Raw genomic sequence first — 26,922 nt, forward strand, 5'->3', positions numbered from 1 at the left:
CACGAAATCACTCCTCGACAACTTAACCAGAAAAAAAATATTTTTTTGAAAAAATCCCTAAGCCCCGGGGTCACAATTTCATCAAAACTCTGACTTTCGGCAATTGACTCAGAAATGGTGCCAAACAGTTGCACATGCTCCCCTGAAAGGTTTGGCTGTCGAAAGAGAAGGCTCAATATCACAGGAAAAGAAATCAGCCCTCGACAACTTAACCGGCAGAAAAATATTTTTTTGAAAAAATCCCTAAGCCCCGGGGTCACAATTTCATCCAAAACCTGACTTTTGGCAATTCACTCAAAAATGGTGCCAAAGGGTTGCAAATGCTCCCCTGAAAGGTTTGGGGTTCGAAACATAAGGCTTTTCATCACAGAACACGAAATCAGCCCTTGACAACTTAACCGGCAGAAAAATATTTTTTGAAAATATTTTGTTGCAAATGCTCCCCTGAAAGGCTTGGTGGCCAAAACAGAAAGCTTTTTATCACAAGAAAAGAAATCAGCCCTCGACAACTTAAGCAGCAGAAAAAGATATTTTTTAAAAAATCCATAAGCCCCGGGGTCACAATTTCATCAAAAACCTGACTTTCGGCAATTGACTCAAAAATGGTGCCAAACGGTTGCAAATTCTCCCCTGAAAGGTTTGGCGGTCGAAACAGAAGGCTTTTCATCACAGCACAGAAAATGAACCCTCAACAACGTAACCGGCAAAAAAATATTTTTTTGAAAAAATCCCTAAGCCCCGGGATCAAAATTTCATCAAAAACCTGACTTTTGGCAATTCACTCAAAAATGGTGCCAAAGGGTTGCAGATGCTCCCCTGAAAGGTTTGGCGGTCGAAACAGAAGCCTTTTTATCACAGGACAGAAAATGAGCCCTCAACAACGTAACCGGCAGAAAAATATTTTTTTGAAAAAAATCCCTAAGCCCCGGGGTCACAATTTCATCAAAAATCTGACTTTCGGCAATTGACTCAGAAATGGTGCCAAAGGGTTGCAGATGCTCCCCTGAAAGGTTTGGCGGTCGAAACAGAAGCCTTTTTATCACAGGACAGAAAATGAGCCCTCAACAATGTAACCGGCAGAAAAATATTTTTTTGAAAAAATCCCTAAGCCCCGGGGTCACAATTTCATCAAAACTCTGACTTTCGGCAATTGACTCAGAAATGGTGCCAAACAGTTGCACATGCTCCCCTGAAAGGCTTGGCTGTCGAAAGAGAAGGCTCAATATCACAGGAAAAGAAATCAGCCCTCGACAACTTAACCGGCAGAAAAATATTTTTTTGAAAAAATCCCTAAGCCCCGGGGTCACAATTTCATCAAAACTCTGACTTTGGGCAATTCACTCAAAAATGGTGCCAAAGGGTTGCAAATGCTCCCCTGAAAGCTTTGGCGTTCGAAACAGATGGCTTTTCATCACAGGACACGAAATCACTCCTCGACAACTTAACCAGAAAAAAAATATTTTTTTGAAAAAATCCCTAAGCCCCGGGGTCACAATTTCATCAAAAATCTGACTTTCGGCAATTGACTCAGAAATGATGCCAAACAGTTGCACATGCTTGACTGAAAGGTTTGGCCTTCGAAAGAGAAGGCTCTTTATCACAGGAAAAGAAATCAGCCGTCGAAAACTTAACCGGCAGAAAAATATTTTTTTTTGTAAGAATCCCTAAGCCCTGGGGTCACAATTTCATCAAAACTCTGACTTTTGGCAATTCACTCAAAAATGGTGCCAAACGGTTGCAAATGCTCCCCTGAAAGGTTTGGGGTTCGAAACATAAGGCTTTTCATCACAGAACACGAAATCAGCCCTTGACAACTTAACCGGCAGAAAAATATTTTTTGAAAATATTTTGTTGCAAATGCTCCCCTGAAAGGCTTGGTGGCCAAAACAGAAAGCTTTTTATCACAAGAAAAGAAATCAGCCCTCGACAACTTAAGCAGCAGAAAAAGATATTTTTTTAAAAATCCATAAGCCCCGGGGTCACAATTTCATCAAAAACCTGACTTTCGGCAATTGACTCAAAAATGGTGCCAAACGGTTGCAAATTCTCCCCTGAAAGGCTTGGCGGTCGAAACAGAAGGCTTTTCATCACAGCACAGAAAATGAACCCTCAACAACGTAACCGGCAAAAAAATATTTTTTTGAAAAAATCCCTAAGCCCCGGGATCACAATTTCATCAAAAACCTGACTTTTGGCAATTCACTCAAAAATGGTGCCAAAGGGTTGCAGATGCTCCCCTGAAAGGTTTGGCGGTCGAAACAGAAGCCTTTTTATCACAGGACAGAAAATGAGCCCTCAACAATGTAACTGGCAGAAAAATATTTTTTTGAAAAAATCCCTAAGCCCCGGGGTCACAATTTCATCAAAAACCTGACTTTTGGCAATTCACTCAAAAATGGTGCCAAACAGTTGCACATGCTCCCCTGAAAGGTTTGGCGGTCGAAACAGAAGCCTTTTTATCACAGGACAGAAAATGAGCCCTCAACAATGTAACCGGCAGAAAAATATTTTTTTGAAAAAATCCCTAAGCCCCGGGGTCACAATTTCATCAAAAATCTGACTTTCGGCAATTGACTCAGAAATGGTGCCAAACAGTTGCACATGCTCCCCTGAAAGGTTTGGCGGTCGAAACAGAAGGCTTTTTAACACAGGACAAGAAATCCGCCCTCGACAACTTAACCAGCAGAAAAATATTTTTTTGAAAAAAAATCCCTAAGCTCCGGGGTCAAAATTTCATCAAAAACCTGACTTTTGGCAATTGACTCAAAAATGGTGCCAAATGGTTGCAAATGCTCCCCTGAAAGGTTTGGCGGTCGAAACCGAAGGCTTTTTAACACAGGACAAGAAATCAGACATCGACCACTTAAACAGCAGAAAAATATTTTTTTGAAAATATCCATAAGCCCCGGGGTCACAATTTCATCAAAAATCTAATTTTCGGCAATTGACTCAAAAATGGTGCCAAACAGTTGCACATGCTCCCCTGAAAGGTTAGGTGGTCGAAAGAGAAGGCTCTTTATCACAGGAAAAGAAATCAGCCCTCGACAACTTAAGCGGCAGAAAAATATTTTTCTGAAAAAATCCCTAAGCCCCGGGGTCACAATTTCATCAAAACTCTGACTTTGGGCAATTCACTCAAAAATGGTGCCAAAGGGTTGCAAATGCTCCCCTGAAAGCTTTGGCGTTCGAAACAGATGGCTTTTCATCACAGGACACGAAATCACTCCTCGACAACTTAACCAGAAAAAAAATATTTTTTTGAAAAAATCCCTAAGCCCCGGGGTCACAATTTCATCAAAAATCTGACTTTCGGCAATTGACTCAGAAATGATGCCAAACAGTTGCACATGCTTGACTGAAAGGTTTGGCGGTCGAAAGAGAAGGCTCTTTATCACAGGAAAAGAAATCAGCCGTCGAAAACTTAACCGGCAGAAAAATATTTTTTTTTGTAAGAATCCCTAAGCCCTGGGGTCACAATTTCATCAAAACTCTGACTTTTGGCAATTCACTCAAAAATGGTGCCAAACGGTTGCAAATGCTCCCCTGAAAGGTTTGGCGTTCGAAACATAAGGCTTTTCATCACAGAACACGAAATCAGCCCTTGACAACTTAACCGGCAGAAAAATATTTTTTGAAAATATTTTGTTGCAAATGCTCCCCTGAAAGGCTTGGTGGCCAAAACAGAAAGCTTTTTATCACAAGAAAAGAAATCAGCCCTCGACAACTTAAGCAGCAGAAAAAGATATTTTTTTAAAAATCCATAAGCCCCGGGGTCACAATTTCATCAAAAACCTGACTTTCGGCAATTGACTCAAAAATGGTGCCAAACGGTTGCAAATTCTCCCCTGAAAGGCTTGGCGGTCGAAACAGAAGGCTTTTCATCACAGCACAGAAAATGAACCCTCAACAACGTAACCGGCAAAAAAATATTTTTTTGAAAAAATCCCTAAGCCCCGGGATCAAAATTTCATCAAAAACCTGACTTTTGGCAATTCACTCAAAAATGGTGCCAAAGGGTTGCAGATGCTCCCCTGAAAGGTTTGGCGGTCGAAACAGAAGCCTTTTTATCACAGGACAGAAAATGAGCCCTCAACAATGTAACCGGCAGAAAAATATTTTTTTGAAAAAATCCCTAAGCCCCGGGGTCACAATTTCATCAAAAATCTGACTTTCGGCAATTGACTCAGAAATGGTGCCAAACAGTTGCACATGCTCCCCTGAAAGGTTTGGCGGTCGAAACAGAAGGCTTTTTAACACAGGACAAGAAATCCGCCCTCGACAACTTAACCAGCAGAAAAATATTTTTTTGAAAAAAAATCCCTAAGCTCCGGGGTCAAAATTTCATCAAAAACCTGACTTTTGGCAATTGACTCAAAAATGGTGCCAAATGGTTGCAAATGCTCCCCTGAAAGGTTTGGCGGTCGAAACAGAAGGCTTTTTAACACAGGACAAGAAATCAGACATCGACCACTTAAACAGCAGAAAAATATTTTTTTGAAAAAATCCCTAAGCCCCGGGGTCACAATTTCATCAAAAATCTAATTTTCGGCAATTGACTCAAAAATGGTGCCAAACAGTTGCACATGCTCCCCTGAAAGGTTAGGTGGTCGAAAGAGAAGGCTCTTTATCACAGGAAAAGAAATCAGCCCTCGACAACTTAAGCGGCAGAAAAATATTTTTCTGAAAAAATCCCTAAGCCCCGGGGTCACAATTTCATCAAAAACCTGACTTTCGGCAATTGACTCAAAAATGGTGCCAAACGGTTGCAAATTCTCCCCTGAAAGGTTTGGCGGTCGAAACAGAAGGCTTTTCATCACAGCACAGAAAATGAGCCCTCAACAACGTAACCGGCAAAAAAATATTTTTTTGAAAAAATCCCTAAGCCCCGGGATCACAATTTCATCAAAAACCTGTCTTTTGGCAATTCACTCAAAAATGGTGCCAAAGGGTTGCAGATGCTCCCCTGAAAGGTTTGGCGGTCGAAACAGAAGCCTTTTTATCACAGGACAGAAAATGAGCCCTCAACAACGTAACCGGCAGAAAAATATTTTTTTGAAAAAAATCCCTAAGCCCCGGGGTCACAATTTCATCAAAAATCTGACTTTCGGCAATTGACTCAGAAATGGTGCCAAAGGGTTGCAGATGCTCCCCTGAAAGGTTTGGCGGTCGAAACAGAAGCCTTTTTATCACAGGACAGAAAATGAGCCCTCAACAATGTAACCGGCAGAAAAATATTTTTTTGAAAAAATCCCTAAGCCCCGGGGTCACAATTTCATCAAAACTCTGACTTTCGGCAATTGACTCAGAAATGGTGCCAAACAGTTGCACATGCTCCCCTGAAAGGTTTGGCTGTCGAAAGAGAAGGCTCAATATCACAGGAAAAGAAATCAGCCCTCGACAACTTAACCGGCAGAAAAATATTTTTTTGAAAAAATCCCTAAGCCCCGGGGTCACAATTTCATCCAAAACCTGACTTTTGGCAATTCACTCAAAAATGGTGCCAAAGGGTTGCAGATGCTCCCCTGAAAGGTTTGGCGGTCGAAACAGAAGCCTTTTTATCATAGGACAGAAAATGAGCCCTCAACAACGTAACCGGCAGAAAAATATTTTTTTGAAAAAATCCCTAAGCCCCGGGGTCACAATTTCATCAAAAATCTGACTTTCGGCAATTGACTCAGAAATGGTGCCAAATAGTTGCACATGCTCCCCTGAAAGGTTTGGCGGTCGAAAGAGAAGGCTCTTTATCACAGGAAAAGAAATCAGCCCTTGACAACTTAACTGGCAGAAAAATATTTTTTTGAAAAAATCCCTAAACCCCGGGGTCACAATTTCATCAAAACTCTGACTTTTGGCAATTGCCTCAAAAATGGTGCCAAATGGTTGCAAATGCTCCCCTGAAAGGTTTGGCGGTCGAAACAGAAGGCTTTTTAACACAGGACAAGAAATCAGACATCGACCACTTAAACAGCAGAAAAATATTTTTTTGAAAAAATCCATAAGCCCCGGGGTCACAATTTCATCAAAAATCTAATTTTCGGCAATTGACTCAAAAATGGTGCCAAACAGTTGCACATGCTCCCCTGAAAGGTTAGGTGGTCGAAAGAGAAGGCTCTTTATCACAGGAAAAGAAATCAGCCCTCGACAACTTAAGCGGCAGAAAAATATTTTTCTGAAAAAATCCCTACCCGGGGTCACAATTTCATCAAAACTCTGACTTTGGGCAATTCACTCAAAAATGGTGCCAAAGGGTTGCAAATGCTCCCCTGAAAGCTTTGGCGTTCGAAACAGATGGCTTTTCATCACAGGACACGAAATCAGTCCTCGACAACTTAACTAGAAAAAAAATATTTTTTTGAAAAAATCCCTAAGCCCCGGGGTCACAATTTCATCAAAAATCTGACTTTCGGCAATTGACTCAGAAATGATGCCAAACAGTTGCACATGCTTGACTGAAAGGTTTGGCGGTCGAAAGAGAAGGCTCTTTATCACAGGAAAAGAAATCAGCCCTCGAAAACTTAACCGGCAGAAAAATATTTTTTTGAAAGAATCCCTAAGCCCTGGGGTCACAATTTCATCAAAACTCTGACTTTTGGCAATTCACTCAAAAATGGTGCCAAACGGTTGCAAATGCTCCCCTGAAAGGTTTGGCGTTCGAAACAGAAGGCTTTTCATCACAGAACACGAAATCAGCCCTTGACAACTTAACCGGCAGAAAAATATTTTTTGAAAATATTTTGTTGCAAATGCTCCCCTGAAAGGCTTGGTGGCCAAAACAGAAAGCTTTTTATCACAAGAAAAGAAATCAGCCCTCGACAACTTAAGCAGCAGAAAAAGATATTTTTTAAAAAATCCATAAGCCCCGGGGTCACAATTTCATCAAAAACCTGACTTTCGGCAATTGACTCAAAAATGGTGCCAAACGGTTGCAAATTCTCCCCTGAAAGGTTTGGCGGTCGAAACAGAAGGCTTTTCATCACAGCACAGAAAATGAGCCCTCAACAACGTAACCGGCAAAAAAATATTTTTTTGAAAAAATCCCTAAGCCCCGGGATCACAATTTCATCAAAAACCTGACTTTTGGCAATTCACTCAAAAATGGTGCCAAAGGGTTGCAGATGCTCCCCTGAAAGGTTTGGCGGTCGAAACAGAAGCCTTTTTATCACAGGACAGAAAATGAGCCCTCAACAACGTAACCGGCAGAAAAATATTTTTTTGAAAAAAATCCCTAAGCCCCGGGGTCACAATTTCATCAAAAATCTGACTTTCGGCAATTGACTCAGAAATGGTGCCAAAGGGTTGCAGATGCTCCCCTGAAAGGTTTGGCGGTCGAAACAGAAGCCTTTTTATCACAGGACAGAAAATGAGCCCTCAACAATGTAACCGGCAGAAAAATATTTTTTTGAAAAAATCCCTAAGCCCCGGGGTCACAATTTCATCAAAACTCTGACTTTCGGCAATTGACTCAGAAATGGTGCCAAACAGTTGCACATGCTCCCCTGAAAGGTTTGGCTGTCGAAAGAGAAGGCTCAATATCACAGGAAAAGAAATCAGCCCTCGACAACTTAACCGGCAGAAAAATATTTTTTTGAAAAAATCCCTAAGCCCCGGGGTCACAATTTCATCCAAAACCTGACTTTTGGCAATTCACTCAAAAATGGTGCCAAAGGGTTGCAGATGCTCCCCTGAAAGGTTTGGCGGTCGAAACAGAAGCCTTTTTATCATAGGACAGAAAATGAGCCCTCAACAACGTAACCGGCAGAAAAATATTTTTTTGAAAAAATCCCTAAGCCCCGGGGTCACAATTTCATCAAAAATCTGACTTTCGGCAATTGACTCAGAAATGGTGCCAAATAGTTGCACATGCTCCCCTGAAAGGTTTGGCGGTCGAAAGAGAAGGCTCTTTATCACAGGAAAAGAAATCAGCCCTTGACAACTTAACTGGCAGAAAAATATTTTTTTGAAAAAATCCCTAAACCCCGGGGTCACAATTTCATCAAAACTCTGACTTTTGGCAATTGCCTCAAAAATGGTGCCAAATGGTTGCAAATGCTCCCCTGAAAGGTTTGGCGGTCGAAACAGAAGGCTTTTTAACACAGGACAAGAAATCAGACATCGACAACTTAAACAGCAGAAAAATATTTTTTTGAAAAAATCCATAAGCCCCGGGGTCACAATTTCATCAAAAATCTAATTTTCGGCAATTGACTCAAAAATGGTGCCAAACAGTTGCACATGCTCCCCTGAAAGGTTAGGTGGTCGAAAGAGAAGGCTCTTTATCACAGGAAAAGAAATCAGCCCTCGACAACTTAAGCGGCAGAAAAATATTTTTCTGAAAAAATCCCTAAGCCCCGGGGTCACAATTTCATCAAAACTCTGACTTTGGGCAATTCACTCAAAAATGGTGCCAAAGGGTTGCAAATGCTCCCCTGAAAGCTTTGGCGTTCGAAACAGATGGCTTTTCATCACAGGACACGAAATCACTCCTCGACAACTTAACCAGAAAAAAAATATTTTTTTGAAAAAATCCCTAAGCCCCGGGGTCACAATTTCATCAAAAATCTGACTTTCGGCAATTGACTCAGAAATGATGCCAAACAGTTGCACATGCTTGACTGAAAGGTTTGGCGGTCGAAAGAGAAGGCTCTTTATCACAGGAAAAGAAATCAGCCCTCGAAAACTTAACCGGCAGAAAAATATTTTTTTGAAAGAATCCCTAAGCCCTGGGGTCACAATTTCATCAAAACTCTGACTTTTGGCAATTCACTCAAAAATGGTGCCAAACGGTTGCAAATGCTCCCCTGAAAGGTTTGGCGTTCGAAACAGAAGGCTTTTCATCACAGAACACGAAATCAGCCCTTGACAACTTAACCGGCAGAAAAATATTTTTTGAAAATATTTTGTTGCAAATGCTCCCCTGAAAGGCTTGGTGGCCAAAACAGAAAGCTTTTTATCACAAGAAAAGAAATCAGCCCTCGACAACTTAAGCAGCAGAAAAAGATATTTTTTTAAAAATCCATAAGCCCCGGGGTCACAATTTCATCAAAAACCTGACTTTCGGCAATTGACTCAAAAATGGTGCCAAACGGTTGCAAATTCTCCCCTGAAAGGTTTGGCGGTCGAAACAGAAGGCTTTTCATCACAGCACAGAAAATGAACCCTCAACAACGTAACCGGCAAAAAAATATTTTTTTGAAAAAATCCCTAAGCCCCGGGATCACAATTTCATCAAAAACCTGACTTTTGGCAATTCACTCAAAAATGGTGCCAAAGGGTTGCAGATGCTCCCCTGAAAGGTTTGGCGGTCGAAACAGAAGCCTTTTTATCACAGGACAGAAAATGAGCCCTCAACAACGTAACCGGCAGAAAAATATTTTTTTGAAAAAAATCCCTAAGCCCCGGGGTCACAATTTCATCAAAAATCTGACTTTCGGCAATTGACTCAGAAATGGTGCCAAAGGGTTGCAGATGCTCCCCTGAAAGGTTTGGCGGTCGAAACAGAAGCCTTTTTATCACAGGACAGAAAATGAGCCCTCAACAATGTAACCGGCAGAAAAATATTTTTTTGAAAAAATCCCTAAGCCCCGGGGTCACAATTTCATCAAAAATCTGAGTTTCGGCAATTGACTCAGAAATGGTGCCAAACAGTTGCACATGCTCCCCTGAAAGGTTTGGCGGTCGAAACAGAAGGCTTTTTAACACAGGACAAGAAATCCGCCCTCGACAACTTAACCAGCAGAAAAATATTTTTTTGAAAAAAATCCCTAAGCTCCGGGGTCAAAATTTCATCAAAAACCTGACTTTTGGCAATTGACTCAAAAATGGTGCCAAATGGTTGCAAATGCTCCCCTGAAAGGTTTGGCGGTCGAAACAGAAGGCTTTTTAACACAGGACAAGAAATCAGACATCGACAACTTAAACAGCAGAAAAATATTTTTTTGAAAAAATCCATAAGCCCCGGGGTCACAATTTCATCAAAAATCTAATTTTCGGCAATTGACTCAAAAATGGTGCCAAACAGTTGCACATGCTCCCCTGAAAGGTTTGGCGGTCGAAACAGAAGGCTTTTTAACACAGGACAAGAAATCAGACATCGACAACTTAAACAGCAGAAAAATATTTTTTTGAAAAAATCCATAAGCCCCGGGGTCACAATTTCATCAAAAATCTAATTTTCGGCAATTGACTCAAAAATGGTGCCAAACAGTTGCACATGCTCCCCTGAAAGGTTAGGTGGTCGAAAGAGAAGGCTCTTTATCACAGGAAAAGAAATCAGCCCTCGACAACTTAAGCGGCAGAAAAATATTTTTCTGAAAAAATCCCTAAGCCCCGGGGTCACAATTTCATCAAAACTCTGACTTTGGGCAATTCACTCAAAAATGGTGCCAAAGGGTTGCAAATGCTCCCCTGAAAGCTTTGGCGTTCGAAACAGATGGCTTTTCATCACAGGACACGAAATCACTCCTCGACAACTTAACCAGAAAAAAAATATTTTTTTGAAAAAATCCCTAAGCCCCGGGGTCACAATTTCATCAAAAATCTGACTTTTGGCAATTGACTCAGAAATGATGCCAAACAGTTGCACATGCTTGACTGAAAGGTTTGGCGGTCGAAAGAGAAGGCTCTTTATCACAGGAAAAGAAATCAGCCCTCGAAAACTTAACCGGCAGAAAAATATTTTTTTGAAAGAATCCCTAAGCCCTGGGGTCACAATTTCATCAAAACTCTGACTTTTGGCAATTCACTCAAAAATGGTGCCAAACGGTTGCAAATGCTCCCCTGAAAGGTTTGGCGTTCGAAACAGAAGGCTTTTCATCACAGAACACGAAATCAGCCCTTGACAACTTAACCGGCAGAAAAATATTTTTTGAAAATATTTTGTTGCAAATGCTCCCCTGAAAGGCTTGGTGGCCAAAACAGAAAGCTTTTTATCACAAGAAAAGAAATCAGCCCTCGACAGCTTAAGCAGCAGAAAAAGATATTTTTTAAAAAATCCATAAGCCCCGGGGTCACAATTTCATCAAAAACCTGACTTTCGGCAATTGACTCAAAAATGGTGCCAAACGGTTCCAAATTCTCCCCTGAAAGGTTTGGCGGTCGAAACAGAAGGCTTTTCATCACAGCACAGAAAATGAGCCCTCAACAACGTAACCTGCAAAAAAATATTTTTTTGAAAAAATCCCTAAGCCCCGGGATCACAATTTCATCAAAAACCTGTCTTTTGGCAATTCACTCAAAAATGGTGCCAAAGGGTTGCAGATGCTCCCCTGAAAGGTTTGGCGGTCGAAACAGAAGCCTTTTTATCACAGGACAGAAAATGAGCCCTCAACAACGTAACCGGCAGAAAAATATTTTTTTGAAAAAAATCCCTAAGCCCCGGGGTCACAATTTCATCAAAAACCTGACTTTTGGCAATTCACTCAAAAATGGTGCCAAAGGGTTGCAGATGCTCCCCTGAAAGGTTTGGCGGTCGAAACAGAAGCCTTTTTATCACAGGACAGAAAATGAGCCCTCAACAACGTAACCGGCAGAAAAATATTTTTTTGAAAAAAATCCCTAAGCCCCGGGGTCACAATTTCATCAAAACTCTGACTTTCGGCAATTGACTCAGAAATGGTGCCAAACAGTTGCACATGCTCCCCTGAAAGGTTTGGCTGTCGAAAGAGAAGGCTCAATATCACAGGAAAAGAAATCAGCCCTCGACAACTTAACCGGCAGAAAAATATTTTTTTGAAAAAATCCCTAAGCCCCGGGGTCACAATTTCATCCAAAACCTGACTTTTGGCAATTCACTCAAAAATGGTGCCAAAGGGTTGCAGATGCTCCCCTGAAAGGTTTGGCGGTCGAAACAGAAGCCTTTTTATCATAGGACAGAAAATGAGCCCTCAACAACGTAACCGGCAGAAAAATATTTTTTTGAAAAAATCCCTAAGCCCCGGGGTCACAATTTCATCAAAAATCTGACTTTCGGCAATTGACTCAGAAATGGTGCCAAATAGTTGCACATGCTCCCCTGAAAGGTTTGGCGGTCGAAAGAGAAGGCTCTTTATCACAGGAAAAGAAATCAGCCCTTGACAACTTAACTGGCAGAAAAATATTTTTTTGAAAAAATCCCTAAACCCCGGGGTCACAATTTCATCAAAACTCTGACTTTTGGCAATTGCCTCAAAAATGGTGCCAAATGGTTGCAAATGCTCCCCTGAAAGGTTTGGCGGTCGAAACAGAAGGCTTTTTACCACAGGACAAGAAATCAGACATCGACAACTTAAACAGCAGAAAAATATTTTTTTGAAAAAATCCATAAGCCCCGGGGTCACAATTTCATCAAAAATCTAATTTTCGGCAATTGACTCAAAAATGGTGCCAAACAGTTGCACATGCTCTCCTGAAAGGTTAGGTGGTCGAAAGAGAAGGCTCTTTATCACAGGAAAAGAAATCAGCCCTCGACAACTTAAGCGGCAGAAAAATATTTTTCTGAAAAAATCCCTAAGCCCCGGGGTCACAATTTCATCAAAACTCTGACTTTGGGCAATTCACTCAAAAATGGTGCCAAAGGGTTGCAAATGCTCCCCTGAAAGCTTTGGCGTTCGAAACAGATGGCTTTTCATCACAGGACACGAAATCAGTCCTCGACAACTTAACCAGAAAAAAAAGATTTTTTTGAAAAAATCCCTAAGCCCCGGGGTCACAATTTCATCAAAAATCTGACTTTCGGCAATTGACTCAGAAATGATGCCAAACAGTTGCACATGCTTGACTGAAAGGTTTGGCGGTCGAAAGAGAAGGCTCTTTATCACAGGAAAAGAAATCAGCCGTCGAAAACTTAACCGGCAGAAAAATATTTTTTTGAAAGAATCCCTAAGCCCTGGGGTCACAATTTCATCAAAACTCTGACTTTTGGCAATTCACTCAAAAATGGTGCCAAACGGTTGCAAATGCTCCCCTGAAAGGTTTGGCGTTCGAAACAGAAGGCTTTTCATCACAGAACACGAAATCAGCCCTTGACAACTTAACCGGCAGAAAAATATTTTTTGAAAATATTTTGTTGCAAATGCTCCCCTGAAAGGCTTGGTGGCCAAAACAGAAAGCTTTTTATCACAAGAAAAGAAATCAGCCCTCGACAACTTAAGCAGCAGAAAAAGATATTTTTTTAAAAATCCATAAGCCCCGGGATCACAATTTCATCAAAAACCTGACTTTCGGCAATTGACTCAAAAATGGTGCCAAACGGTTGAAAATTCTCCCCTGAAAGGTTTGGCGGTCGAAACAGAAGGCTTTTCATCACAGCACAGAAAATGAACCCTCAACAACGTAACCGGCAAAAAAATATTTTTTTGAAAAAATCCCTAAGCCCCGGGATCACAATTTCATCAAAAACCTGACTTTTGGCAATTCACTCAAAAATGGTGCCAAAGGGTTGCAGATGCTCCCCTGAAAGGTTTGGCGGTCGAAACAGAAGCCTTTTTATCACAGGACAGAAAATGAGCCCTCAACAACGTAACCGGCAGAAAAATATTTTTTTGAAAAAAATCCCTAAGCCCCGGGGTCACAATTTCATCAAAAATCTGACTTTCGGCAATTGACTCAGAAATGGTGCCAAACAGTTGCACATGCTCCCCTGAAAGGTTTGGCGGTCGAAACAGAAGGCTTTTTAACACAGGACAAGAAATCCGCCCTCGACAACTTAACCAGCAGAAAAATATTTTTTTGAAAAAAATCCCTAAGCTCCGGGGTCAAAATTTCATCAAAAACCTGACTTTTGGCAATTGACTCAAAAATGGTGCCAAATGGTTGCAAATGCTCCCCTGAAAGGTTTGGCGGTCGAAACAGAAGGCTTTTTAACACAGGACAAGAAATCAGACATCGACAACTTAAACAGCAGAAAAATATTTTTTTGAAAAAATCCATAAGCCCCGGGGTCACAATTTCATCAAAAATCTAATTTTCGGCAATTGACTCAAAAATGGTGCCAAACAGTTGCACATGCTCCCCTGAAAGGTTTGGCGGTCGAAACAGAAGGCTTTTTAACACAGGACAAGAAATCAGACATCGACAACTTAAACAGCAGAAAAATATTTTTTTGAAAAAATCCATAAGCCCCGGGGTCACAATTTCATCAAAAATCTAATTTTCGGCAATTGACTCAAAAATGGTGCCAAACAGTTGCACATGCTCCCCTGAAAGGTTAGGTGGTCGAAAGAGAAGGCTCTTTATCACAGGAAAAGAAATCAGCCCTCGACAACTTAAGCGGCAGAAAAATATTTTTCTGAAAAAATCCCTAAGCCCCGGGGTCACAATTTCATCAAAACTCTGACTTTGGGCAATTCACTCAAAAATGGTGCCAAAGGGTTGCAAATGCTCCCCTGAAAGCTTTGGCGTTCGAAACAGATGGCTTTTCATCACAGGACACGAAATCAGTCCTCGACAACTTAACCAGAAAAAAAATATTTTTTTGAAAAAATCCCTAAGCCCCGGGGTCACAATTTCATCAAAAATCTGACTTTCGGCAATTGACTCAGAAATGATGCCAAACAGTTGCACATGCTTGACTGAAAGGTTTGGCGGTCGAAAGAGAAGGCTCTTTATCACAGGAAAAGAAATCAGCCCTCGAAAACTTAACCGGCAGAAAAATATTTTTTTGAAAGAATCCCTAAGCCCTGGGGTCACAATTTCATCAAAACTCTGACTTTTGGCAATTCACTCAAAAATGGTGCCAAACGGTTGCAAATGCTCCCCTGAAAGGTTTGGCGTTCGAAACAGAAGGCTTTTCATCACAGAACACGAAATCAGCCCTTGACAACTTAACCGGCAGAAAAATATTTTTTGAAAATATTTTGTTGCAAATGCTCCCCTGAAAGGCTTGGTGGCCAAAACAGAAAGCTTTTTATCACAAGAAAAGAAATCAGCCCTCGACAACTTAAGCAGCAGAAAAAGATATTTTTTAAAAAATCCATAAGCCCCGGGGTCACAATTTCATCAAAAACCTGACTTTCGGCAATTGACTCAAAAATGGTGCCAAACGGTTGCAAATTCTCCCCTGAAAGGTTTGGCGGTCGAAACAGAAGGCTTTTCATCACAGCACAGAAAATGAGCCCTCAACAACGTAACCGGCAAAAAAATATTTTTTTGAAAAAATCCCTAAGCCCCGGGGTCACAATTTCATCAAAAATCTGACTTTCGGCAATTCACTAAAAAATGGTGCCAAAGGGTTGCAGATGCTCCCCTGAAAGGTTTGGCGGTCGAAACAGAAGCCTTTTTATCACAGGACAGAAAATGAGCCCTCAACAATGTAACCGGCAGAAAAATATTTTTTTGAAAAAATCCCTAAGCCCCGGGGTCACAATTTCATCAAAACTCTGACTTTCGGCAATTGACTCAGAAATGGTGCCAAACAGTTGCACATGCTCCCCTGAAAGGTTTGGCTGTCGAAAGAGAAGGCTCAATATCACAGGAAAAGAAATCAGCCCTCGACAACTTAACCGGCAGAAAAATATTTTTTTGAAAAAATCCCTAAGCCCCGGGGTCACAATTTCATCCAAAACCTGACTTTTGGCAATTCATTCAAAAATGGTGCCAAAGGGTTGCAGATGCTCCCCTGAAAGGTTTGGCGGTCGAAACAGAAGCCTTTTTATCATAGGACAGAAAATGAGCCCTCAACAACGTAACCGGCAGAAAAATATTTTTTTGAAAAAATCCCTAAGCCCCGGGGTCACAATTTCATCAAAAATCTGACTTTCGGCAATTGACTCAGAAATGGTGCCAAATAGTTGCACATGCTCCCCTGAAAGGTTTGGCGGTCGAAAGAGAAGGCTCTTTATCACAGGAAAAGAAATCAGCCCTTGACAACTTAACTGGCAGAAAAATATTTTTTTGAAAAAATCCCTAAACCCCGGGGTCACAATTTCATCAAAACTCTGACTTTTGGCAATTGCCTCAAAAATGGTGCCAAATGGTTGCAAATGCTCCCCTGAAAGGTTTGGCGGTCGAAACAGAAGGCTTTTTAACACAGGACAAGAAATCAGACATCGACAACTTAAACAGCAGAAAAATATTTTTTTGAAAAAATCCATAAGCCCCGGGGTCACAATTTCATCAAAAATCTAATTTTCGGCAATTGACTCAAAAATGGTGCCAAACAGTTGCACATGCTCTCCTGAAAGGTTAGGTGGTCGAAAGAGAAGGCTCTTTATCACAGGAAAAGAAATCAGCCCTCGACAACTTAAGCGGCAGAAAAATATTTTTCTGAAAAAATCCCTAAGCCCCGGGGTCACAATTTCATCCAAAACCTGACTTTTGGCAATTCATTCAAAAATGGTGCCAAAGGGTTGCAGATGCTCCCCTGAAAGGTTTGGCGGTCGAAACAGAAGCCTTTTTATCATAGGACAGAAAATGAGCCCTCAACAACGTAACCGGCAGAAAAATATTTTTTTGAAAAAATCCCTAAGCCCCGGGGTCACAATTTCATCAAAAATCTGACTTTCGGCAATTGACTCAGAAATGGTGCCAAATAGTTGCACATGCTCCCCTGAAAGGTTTGGCGGTCGAAAGAGAAGGCTCTTTATCACAGGAAAAGAAATCAGCCCTTGACAACTTAACTGGCAGAAAAATATTTTTTTGAAAAAATCCCTAAACCCCGGGGTCACAATTTCATCAAAACTCTGACTTTTGGCAATTGCCTCAAAAATGGTGCCAAATGGTTGCAAATGCTCCCCTGAAAGGTTTGGCGGTCGAAACAGAAGGCTTTTTAACACAGGACAAGAAATCAGACATCGACAACTTAAACAGCAGAAAAATATTTTTTTGAAAAAATCCATAAGCCCCGGGGTCACAATTTCATCAAAAATCTAATTTTCGGCAATTGACTCAAAAATGGTGCCAAACAGTTGCACATGCTCTCCTGAAAGGTTAGGTGGTCGAAAGAGAAGGCTCTTTATCACAGGAAAAGAAATCAGCCCTCGACAACTTAAGCGGCAGAAAAATATTTTTCTGAAAAAATCCCTAAGCCCCGGGGTCACAATTTCATCAAAACTCTGACTTTGGGCAATTCACTCAAAAATGGTGCCAAAGGGTTGCAAATGCTCCCCTGAAAGCTTTGTCGTTCGAAACAGATGGCTTTTCATCACAGGACACGAAATCAGTCCTCGACAACTTAACCAGAAAAAAAACATTTTTTTGAAAAAATCCCTAAGCCCCGGGGTCACAATTTCATCAAAAATCTGACTTTCGGCAATTGACTCAGAAATGATGCCAAACAGTTGCACATGCTTGACTGAAAGGTTTGGCGGTCGAAAGAGAAGGCTCTTTATCACAGGAAAAGAAATCAGCCGTCGAAAACTTAACCGGCAGAAAAATATTTTTTTGAAAGAATCCCTAAGCCCTGGGGTCACAATTTCATCAAAACTCTGACTTTTGGCAATTCACTCAAAAATGGTGCCAAACGGTTGCAAATGCTCCCCTGAAAGGTTTGGCGTTCGAAACAGAAGGCTTTTCATCACAGAACACGAAATCAGCCCTTGACAACTTAACCGGCAGAAAAATATTTTTTGAAAATATTTTGTTGCAAATGCTCCCCTGAAAGGCTTGGTGGCCAAAACAGAAAGCTTTTTATCACAAGAAAAGAAATCAGCCCTCGACAACTTAAGCAGCAGAAAAAGATATTTTTTAAAAAATCCATAAGCCCCGGGGTCACAATTTCATCAAAAACCTGACTTTCGGCAATTGACTCAAAAATGGTGCCAAACGGTTGCAAATTCTCCCCTGAAAGGTTTGGCGGTCGAAACAGAAGGCTTTTCATCACAGCACAGAAAATGAACCCTCAACAACATAACCGGCAAAAAAATAATTTTTGGAAAAAATCCCTAAGCCCCGGGATCACAATTTCATCAAAAACCTGACTTTTGGCAATTCACTCAAAAATGGTGCCAAAGGGTTGCAGATGCTCCCCTGAAAGGTTTGGCGGTCGAAACAGAAGCCTTTTTATCACAGGACAGAAAATGAGCCCTCAACAACGTAACCGGCAGAAAAACATTTTTTTGAAAAAAATCCCTACGCCCCGGGGTCACAATTTCATCAAAAATCTGACTTTCGGCAATTGACTCAGAAATGGTGCCAAAGGGTTGCAGATGCTCCCCTGAAAGGTTTGGCGGTCGAAACAGAAGCCTTTTTATCACAGGACAGAAAATGAGCCCTCAACAATGTAACCGGAAGAAAAATATTTTTTTGAAAAAATCCCGAAGCCCCGGGGTCACAATTTCATCAAAACTCTGACTTTCGGCAATTGACTCAGAAATGGTGCCAAACAGTTGCACATGCTCCCCTGAAAGGTTTGGCTGTCGAAAGAGAAGGCTCAATATCACAGGAAAAGAAATCAGCCCTCGACAACTTAACCGGCAGAAAAATATTTTTTTGAAAAAATCCCTAAGCCCCGGGGTCACAATTTCATCAAAACTCTGACTTTCGGTTATTCACTCAAAAATGGTGCCAAAGGGTTGCAAATGTTCCCCTGAAATGTTTGGCGTTTGAAACAGATGGCTTTTCATCAGAGGACACGAAATCAGCCCTCGACAGCTTAACCGGAAGAAAAATATTTTTTTGAAAAAATCCCTAAGCCCCGCGGGGGGCACAATTTCATCAAAACTCTGACTTTCGGCAATTCACTCAAAAATGGTGCCAAACAGTTGCACATGCTCCCCTGAAAGCTTTGGCGTTCGAAACAGATGGCTTTTCATCACAGGACACGAAATCAGTCCTCGACAACTTAACCGGAAGAAAAATATTTTTTTGAAAAAATCCCTAAGCCCCGGGGTCACAATTTCATCAAAACTCTAACGTTCGGCAATTGACTCAGAAATGGTGCCAAATAGTTGCACATGCTCCCCTGAAAGGTTTGGCCATCGAAACAGAAGGCTTTTTAACACAGGAGAAGAAATCCGCCCTCGACAACTTAACCAGCAGAAAAACATTTTTTTGAAAAAATCCCTAAGCCCCAGGGTCACAATTTCATGAAAAATCTGACTTTGGGCAATTGACTCAGAAATGGTGCCAAACAGTTGCACATGCTCCCCTGAAAGGTCTGGCGGTCGAAAGAGAAGGCTCTTTATCACAGGAAAAGAAATCAGCCCTCGACAACTTAACTGGCAGAAAAATATTTTGTTGAAAAAATCCCTAAGCCCCGGGGTCACAATTTCATCAAAACTCTGACTTTCGGCAATTCACTAAAAAATGGTGCCAAAAGGTTGCAAATGCTCTCCTGATAGGTTTGGCGTTCGAAACAGATGGCTTTTCATCACAGGACACGAAATCAGCCCTCGACAACTTAAACAGCAGAAAAATATTGTTTTGAAAAAATCCCTAAGCCCCGGGGTCACAATTTCATCAAAACTCTGACGTTCGGCAATTGACGCAGAAATGGTGCCAAACGGTTGCTAATGCTCCCCTGAAAGGTTTGGAGGTCGAAACAGAAGGTTTTTTATCACAGGAAAAGAAATCAACCCTCGACACCTTAACCAGCAGAAAAATATTTTTTTGAAAAAATCCCTAAGCCCCAGGGTCACAATTTCATCAAAAACCTGACTTTTGGCAATTGACTCAAAAATGGTGCCAAACAGTTGGAAATGCTCCCCTGAAAGGTTTGGCGGTCGAAACAGAAGCCTTTTTATCACAGGACAGAAAATCAGCCCTCAACAACGTAACCGGCAGAAAAATATTTTTTTGAAAAAATCCCTAAGCCCCGGCGTCACAATTTCATCAAAAATCTGACTTTCGGCAATTGACTCAGAAATGGTGCCAAACAGTTGCACATGCTCCCCTGAAAGGTTTGGCTGTCGATAGAGAAGGCTCAATATCACAGGAAAAGATATCAGCCTTTGACAACTTAACTGGCAGAAAAATATTTTTTTGAAAAAATCCCTAAGTCCCGGGGTCACAATTTCATCAAAACTCTGACTTTCGGCAATTCACTCAAAAATGGTGCCAAAGGGTTGCAAATGCTCCCATGAAAGCTTTGGAATTCGAAAAAGATGGCTTTTCATCACAGGACACGAGATCAGTCCTCGACAACTTAACCGGAAGAAAAATATTTTTTTGAAAAAATCCCTAAGCCCCGGGGTCACAATTTCATCAAAACTCTAACGTTCGGCAATTGACTCAGAAATGGTGCCAAACGGTTGCTAATGCTCCCCTGAAAGGTTTGGCGGTCGAAACAGAAGGTTTTTTATCACAGGAAAAGAAATCAGCCCTCAACAACGTAACCAGCAGAAAAATATTTTTTTGAAAAAATCCCTAAGCCCCGGGGTCACAATTTCATCAAAAATCTGACTTTCGGCAATTGACTCAGAAATGGTGTCAAATAGTTGCACATCCTCCCCTGAAAGGTTTGGCGGTCGAAAGAGAAGGCTCTTTATCACAGGAAAAGAAATCAGCCCTCGAACACTTAACTGGCAGAAAAATATTTTTTTGAAAAAATCCCTAAGCCCCGGGGTCACAATTTCATCAAAAATCTGACTTTCGGCAATTTACTCAAAAATGGTGACAAAGGGTTGCAAATGTTCCCCTGAATGGTTTGGCTGTCGAAAGAGAAGGCTCTTTATCACAGGAAAAGAAATCAGCCCTCGACAACTTAACCGGCAGAAAAATATTTTTTTGAAAAAATCCCTAAGCCCCGGGGTCACAATTTCATCAAAAATCTGACTTTCGGCAATTCACTCAAAAATGGTGCCAAAGGGTTGCAAATGCTCCCCTGAAAGGTTTGGCGTTTGAAACAGATGGCTTTTCATCACAGGACACGAAATCAGCCCTCAACAACTTAACCTGAAGAAAAATATTTTTTTGAAAAAATCCCTAAGCCCCGGGGTCAAAATTTCATCGAAAATCTGACTTTCGGCAATTGACTCAGAAATGGTGCCAAATAGTTGCACATGCTCCCCTGAAAGGTTTGGCCGTCGAAACAGAAGGCTTTTTAACACAGGACAAGAAATCCGCCCTCGACAACTTAACCAGCAGAAAAATATTTTTTTGAAAAAATCCCTAAGCCCCGGGGTCACAATTTAATCAAAAATCTAATTTTCGGCAATTGACTCAAAAATGGTGCCAAACGTTTGCAAATGCTCCCCTGAAAGGGTTGGCGGTCGAAACAGAAGGCTTTTCATCACAGGAAAAGAAAATCAGCCCACAACAACGTAACAGGCAAAAAAATATTTTTCTGAAAAAATCCCTAAGCCCCAGGGTCACAATTTCATGAAAAATCTGACTTTCGGCAATTGACTCAGAAATGGTGCCAAACAGTTGCACATGCTCCGCTGAAAGGTTTGGCGGTCGAAAGAGAAGGCTCTTTATCACAGGAAAAGAAATCAGCCCTCGACAACTTAACTGGCAGAAAAATATTTTGTTGAAAAAATCCCTAAGCCCCGGGGTCACAATTTCATCAAAACTCTGACTTTCGGCGATTCACTAAAAAATGGTGCCAAAAGGTTGCAAATGCTCTCTTGAAAGGTTTGGCGTTCGAAACAGATGGCTTTTCATCACAGGACACGAAATCAGCCCTCGACAACTTAACCGGAAGAAAAATATTTTTTTGAAAAAATCCCTAAGCCCCGGCGTCACAATTTCATCAAAACTCTGACTTTTGGCAATTCACTCAAAAATGGTGCCAAAGGGTTGCAGATGCTCCCCTGAAAGGTTTGGCGGTCGAAACAGAAGCCTTTTTATCACAGGACAGAAAATGAGCCCTCAACAATGTAACCGGCAGAAAAATATTGTTTTGAAAAAATCCCTAAGCCCCGGGGTCACAATTTCATCAAAACTCTGACTTTCGGCAATTCACTCAAAAATGGTGCCAAAGGGTTGCAAATGCTCCCCTGAAAGCTTTGGCATTCGAAACAGATGGCTTTTCATCACAGGACACGAAATCAGTCCTCGACAACTTAACCGGAAGAAAAATGTTTTTTTGAAAAAATCCCTAAGCCCCGGGGTCACAATTTCATCAAAAATCTGACTTTCGGCAATTGACTCAGAAATTGTGCCAAATAGTTGCACATGCTCCCCTGAAAGGTTTGGCGGTCGAAAGAGAAGGCTCTTTATCACAGGAAAAGAAATCAGCCCTCGACAACTTAACCGGCAAAAAAATATTTTGTTGAAAAAATCCCTAAGCTCCGGGGTCACGATTTCATCAAAAATCTAATTTTCGGCAATTGACTCAAAAATGGTGCCAAAAGGTTGCAAATGCTCTCCTGAAAGGTTTGGCGTTCGAAACATATGGCTTTTTAACACAGGACAAGAAATCAGACCTCGACAACTTAAACAGCAGAAAAATATTTTTTTGAAAAAATCCCTAAGCCCCGGGGTGACAATTTCATCAAAACTCTGACTTTTGGCAATTCACTCAAAAATGGTGCCAAAGGGTTGCAAATGCTCCCCTGAAAGCTTTGGCGTTCGAAACAGATGGCTTTTCATCACAGGACACGAAATCAGTCCTCGACAACTTAACCAGAAGAAAAATATTTTTTTGAAAAAATCCCTAAGCCCCGGGGACACAATTTCATCAAAAATCTGACTTTTGGCAATTCACTCAAAAATGGTGCCAAAGGGTTGCAGATGCTCCCCTGAAAGGTTTGGCGGTCGAAACAGAAGCCTTTTTATCACAGGACAGAAAATGAGCCCTCAACAACGTAACCGGCAGAAAAATATTTTTTTGAAAAAATCCCTAAGCCCCGGGGTCACAATTTCATCAAAAATCTGACTTTCGGCAATTGACTCAGAAATGGTGCCAAACAGTTGTACATGCTCCCCTGAAAGGTTTGGCTGTCGAAAGAGAAGGCTCAATATCACAGGAAAAGAAATCAGCCCTCGACAACTTAACCGGCAGAAAAATATTTTTTTGAAAAAATCCCTAAGCCCCGGGGTCACAATTTCATCAAAACTCTGACTTTCGGCAATTCACTCAAAAATGGTACCAAAGGGTTGCAAATGCTCCCCTGAAAGCTTTGGCGTTCGAAACAGATGGCTTTTCATCACAGGACACGAAATCAGTCCTCGACAACTTAACCGGAAGAAAAATATTTTTTTGAAAAAATCCCTAAGCCCCGGGGTCACAATTTCATCAAAACTCTAACGTTCGGTAATTGACTCAGAAATGGTGCCAAACCGTTGCTAATGCTCCCCTGAAAGGTTTGGCGGTCGAAACAGAAGGTTTTTTATCACAGGAAAAGAAATCAGCCCTCGACAACTAAACCGGCAGAAAAATATTTTTTTGAAAAAATCCCTAAGCCCCGGGGTCACAATTTCATCAAAACTCTGACTTTCGGCAATTCACTCAAAAATGGTACCAAAGGGTTGAAAATGCTCCCCTGAAAGCTTTGGCGTTCGAAACAGATGGCTTTTCATCACAGGACACGAAATCAGTCCTCGACAACTTAACCGGCAGAAAAATATTTTTTTGAAAAAATCCCTAAGCCCCGGGGTCACAATTTCATCAAAAACCTGACTTTTGGCAATTCACTCAAAAATGGTGCCAAAGGGTTGCAGATGCTCCCCTGAAAGGTTTGGCGGTCGAAACAGAAGCCTTTTTATCACAGGACAGGGAATCAGCCCTCCACAACTTAACCGGCAGAAAAAGATTTTTTTAAAAAAATCCCTAAGCCCCGGGGTCACAATTTCATCAAAAATCTGACTTTCGGCCTTTCACTCAAAAATGGTGCCAAACGGTTGCAAATGCTCCTCTGAAAGTTTTGGCAGTCGAAACAGAAAGCTTTTTATCACAGGACAAGAAATCAACCCTTGACAACGTAATCGGCAGAAAAAGATTTTTTGATAAAATCCCTAACCCCCGGGGTCACAATTTCATCAAAAATCTGACTTTCAGCAATTCACTCAAAAATGGTGCCACACGGATGCAAATGCTCCCCTGTAAGGTTTGGCGGTCGAATCCGAAGGCTTTTTATCACAGGACAGGGAATCAGCCCTCCGCAACATGACCGGCAGAAAAAGATTTTTTTGAAAAAATCCCTAAGGTCACAATTTCATCAAAAATCTGACTTTCAGCAATTCACTCAAAAATGGTGCCACACGGATGCAAATGCTCCCCTGAAAGCTTTGGCGGTCGAAACAGAAGGCTTTTAATCACAGGACAGGGAATCAGCCCTCCACAACTTAACCGGCAGAAAAAGATTTTTTTTAAAAAATCCCTAAGCCCCGGGGTCACAATTTCATCAAAAATCTGACTTTCGGCCATTCACTCAAAAATGGTGCCAAACGGTTGCAAATGCTCCTCTGAAAGTTTTGGCAGTCGAAACAGAAAGCTTTTTATCACAGGACAAGAAATCAACCCTTGACAACGTAATCGGCAGAAAAAGATTTTTTGATAAAATCCCTAACCCCCGGGGTCACAATTTCATCAAAAATCTGACTTTCAGCAATTCACTCAAAAATGGTGCCACACGGTTGCAAATGCTCCCCTGTAAGGTTTGGCGGTCGAATCCGAAGGCTTTTTATCACAGGACAGGGAATCAGCCCTCCGCAACATGACCGGCAGAGAAAGATTTTTTTGAAAAAATCCCTAAGCCCCGGGGTCACAATTTCATCAAAAATCTGACTTTCGGCAATTCACTCAAAAATGGTGCCAAACGGTTGCAAATGCTCCTCTGAAAGTTTTGGCAGTCGAAACAGAAATGTTTTTATCACAGGACAAGAAATCAACCCTTTACAACGTAATCGGCAGAAAAAGATTTTTTGATAAAATCCCTAACCCCTGGGGTCACAATTTCATCAAAAATCTGACTTTCAGCAATTCACTCAAAAATGGTGCCACACGGTTGCAAATGCTCCCCTGAAAGCTTTGGCAGTCGAAACAGAAGGCTTTTTCTCACAGGACAGGGAATCAGCCCTAGACAACTTAACCGGAAGAAAAAGATTTTTTGAAAAAATCCCTAATTTCCCGGGGTCACAATTTCATCAAAAATCTGACTTTTGGCAATTCACTCAAAAATGGTGCCACACGGTTGCAAATGCTCCCCTGAAAGGTTTGGCGGTTGAAACAGAAGGCTTTTTACCACAGGACAGGGAATCAGCCCTCGACAACTTAACCGGCAGAAAAAGATTTTTTTGAAAAAATCCCTAAGCCCCGGGGTCACAATTTCATTAAAAATCTAACTTTCGGCAATTCACTCAAAAATGATGCCACACGGTTGCATATGCTCCCCTGAATGTTTTGGCAGTCAAAACACAAGGCTTTTAATCACAGGGCAAGAAATCATTCATGAACAACTTAACCGGCAGAAAAAGATTTTTTTTAAAAAATCCCTAAGCCCCGGGTTCACAATTTCATCAAAAATCTGACTTTCGGCAATTCACTCAAAAATGGTGCCAAACGGTTGCAAATCCTCCTCTGAAATTTTTGGCAGTCGAAACCGAAAGCTTTTTATCACAGGACAATAAATCAACCCTTGACAACGTAACCGGCAGAAAAAGATTTTTTGATAAAATCCCTAACCCCCAGGGTCACAATTTCATCAAAAATCTGACTTTCGGGAATTCACTCAAAAATGGTGCCACACAGTTGCAAATGCTCCCGTGAAAGCTTTGGCGGTCGAAACACAAGGCTTTTCATCACATGGCAAGAAATCAACCCTCAAAAACTTAACCGGCAAGAAAATATTTTTTAGAAAAGATCCCTAAGCCCCGGGGTCACAATTTCACCAAAAATCTGACTTTTGGCAATTCGCTCAAAAATGGTGCCACACAGTTGCAAATGCTCCTCTGAAAGTTTTGGCAGTCGAAACAGAAGGCTTTTCATCACACGACAAGAAATCAACCCTTGATAACTTAACCGGCAGAAAAAGAATTTTTGAAAAAATCCCTAAGCCCCGGGGTCACAATTTCATCAAAAATCTGACTTTCGGCAATTGACTCAGAAATGGTGCCAAACAGTTGTACATGCTCCCCTGAAAGGTTTGGCTGTCGAAAGAGAAGGCTCAATATCACAGGAAAAGAAATCAGCCCTCGACAACTTAACCGGCAGAAAAATATTTTTTTGAAAAAATCCCTAAGCCCCGGGGTCACAATATCATCAAAACTCTGACTTTCGGCAATTCACTCAAAAATGGTGCCAAAGGGTTGCAAATGCTCCCCTGAAAGGTTTGCCGGTCGAAACAGAAGGCCTTTCATCCCTGGACACGAAATCAGCCCTCAACAACGTAACCGGAAGAAAAATATTTTTTTGAAAAAATCCCTAAGCCCCGGGGTCACAATTTCATCAAAAATCTGACTTTCGGCAATTCACTCAAAAATGGTGCCAAAGGGTTGCAAATGCTCCCCTGAAAGGTTTGGCGGTCGAAAGAGAAGGCTCTTTATCACAGGAAAAGAAATCAGCCCTCGACAACTTAACCGGCAAAAAAATATTTTGTTGAAAAAATCCCTAAGCTCCGGGGTCACAATTTCATCAAAACTCTGACTTTTGGCAATTGACTCAAAAATGGTGCCAAAAGGTTGCAAATGCTCTCCTGAAAGGTTTGGCGTTCGAAACATATGGCTTTTTAACACAGGACAAGAAATCAGACCTCGACAACTTAAACAGCAGAAAAATATTTTTTTGAAAAAATTCCTAAGCCCCGGGGACACAATTTCATCAAAAACCTGACTTTTGGCAATTCACTCAAAAATGGTGCCAAAGAGTTGCAGATGCTCCCCTGAAAGGTTTGGCGGTTGAAACAGAAGCCTTTTTATCACAGGACAGAAAATGAGCCCTCAACAACGTAACCGGCAGAAAAATATTTTTTTGAAAAAATCCCTAAGCCCCGGGGTCACAATTTCATCAAAAATCTGACTTTCGGCAATTGACTCAGAAATGGTGCCAAACGGTTGCTAATGCTCCCCTGAAAGGTTTGGCGGTCGAAACAGAAGGTTTTTTATCACAGGAAAAGAAATCAGCCCTCG

This window comes from Podarcis gaigeae (assembly GCF_964106915.1).
Source record: "Podarcis gaigeae genome assembly, chromosome: 10".
In the NCBI taxonomy this organism is placed as follows: Eukaryota; Metazoa; Chordata; class Lepidosauria; order Squamata; family Lacertidae; genus Podarcis; species Podarcis gaigeae.